This window comes from Gossypium arboreum, chromosome 4, assembly GCF_025698485.1.
Source record: "Gossypium arboreum isolate Shixiya-1 chromosome 4, ASM2569848v2, whole genome shotgun sequence".
NCBI lineage: Eukaryota > Viridiplantae > Streptophyta > Magnoliopsida > Malvales > Malvaceae > Gossypium > Gossypium arboreum.
Window position 1 is genome coordinate 106,897,658 of NC_069073.1, and position 1,629 is coordinate 106,899,286.

General features: G+C 34.1%; 1 long non-coding RNA gene across 1 annotated transcript; it reads right to left on the reverse strand.

Moving 5' to 3' along the window:
• Positions 1–457: 457 nt before the first annotated feature.
• Positions 458–1,086, reverse strand: LOC128291863 (uncharacterized). The gene is made up of 2 exons (XR_008281808.1): positions 800–1,086; positions 458–701 (listed from the first exon to the last, which is right to left on the reverse strand). It is a non-coding gene; the product is annotated as an uncharacterized LOC128291863 (long non-coding RNA).
• Positions 1,087–1,629: the final 543 nt, after the last annotated feature.

Consider the following 1,629-nt stretch of genomic DNA (forward strand, 5'->3'; position numbering starts at 1 on the left):
TTCACAAATAGGATTAAATAGTTGATAAATGTCTTTAGGGTATAATAAAATATTTAAAAAATCAGATATCGATAATTTTTAAGATTACTTATTAGTGTTCCAAATATTGACCTTAAAATTTTATATTTAAAATTTAATATTTTATGTAAAATAACTAAAATAGGTATATAATTTTATATTACAAAAGAAAAACATGAAGTTACGTGTGTTACAAAAACAACATGTAAAATTTGTATTAAATATTGTAATTGTTTATTTTTATATTAAAAAATAAAAGCATAAGATTACATGCATTAAATATTGGAATTGTAATTGGTTTAGCAACTCAGTTGCTCAAGCCTCAACTCAAAGGACTTTCGAGTACAAACCTTGTCAATATCGTAGTGTACGTGAAGATTTTGGGTTCAAGAACACATTTATCAATGTTGTAAGCTTAAAGAATAAATCAAATCAACCCTTAAGTTTCAATAACTCCATTAGTGTAGATATATATATATATATATATATATATACATAGAACAAAAAAGATTAGAAAAAAGAGAAAAAAGTTATGTTGGGGCAAAAATCCTAATGTAGTTTCCAAGGTAGGCACTTGAGGTGAGGCTGAGAGCAGGGTTGGGTCCAAGTACTGGAGCATTCACCTCCACTTCCATCGCAACATTTGCAAACAACTCCAAGAGTGGCAAAAATCTTGGAATATCCTACAAATTACATAAAGATAAACCCATTAGTGGACTGAAAAAGAAATACCATCAGCAATAAGTATAAGGCTCGTGAGGATGAGAGAACAGATTGTTACTTTGTTGAACAGATAGAGCGGAAAGTGGCCTTGCGGCCTGGGATGTTGAGATTACAAGCAACATGAGCAGGAAAGCCAGGAACTTATTCATCTTTCCCTGTGTTTAGAGTGAGGTATTTTGGAAAATATAAATTGGTGAAGAGGCAATCAGAAGGGGGTGAATATAAGCAAAATGAAAAACCAATGATGGGGTTTAATTAATTTAATAATTAATAGGATATTTGTTGTGAATCTAGAAGGGTGGCTGTATTTTTGTGTTTGTAGAGGTGCGGGGGAAGAGCTTCTAGAGAACCAAGGTTGACGCGCCACACGTTCCCTACTTGTTTACGTTATCCAAAGAAACAACTTTGGTCGAAACTTCCCCCTAACGCGGGATCCACGACCTTAGTTACCCATACTTGTACGATTAGACAAGACAAAAAAATGTGCATACTTGTACCACCTTTCTTAGTTTTAACCCTGAATCTTTGGAAAACTACAAATGGTCAAAACAAAGACCATACATGATCTAACAACAAAGGCCTAAAACAGCCAGAACAGAACCGAACAAAGTAGCTGCCTTGTCCCAAAGAAAAAGTACCCAGCACATTCTAAATTCAAGATCCATAGACTAACGCTGAATTTCGCAGCAGTTCATCAATGCTCAAAAAATTCACATCCTATAGATGGATTTAATGACAAGCAGCCCACTGTTTACTCATACCAGTGGTAGCCCATGTTGTGGGATACCTTTACCTTTGTTATTGCACTTTAAACATCACGTGTGTGAAATTCAATCAGACACCTAAGTTAATTGTAGTTTTGGGCTTTTGAACCTTGTGGACATATTG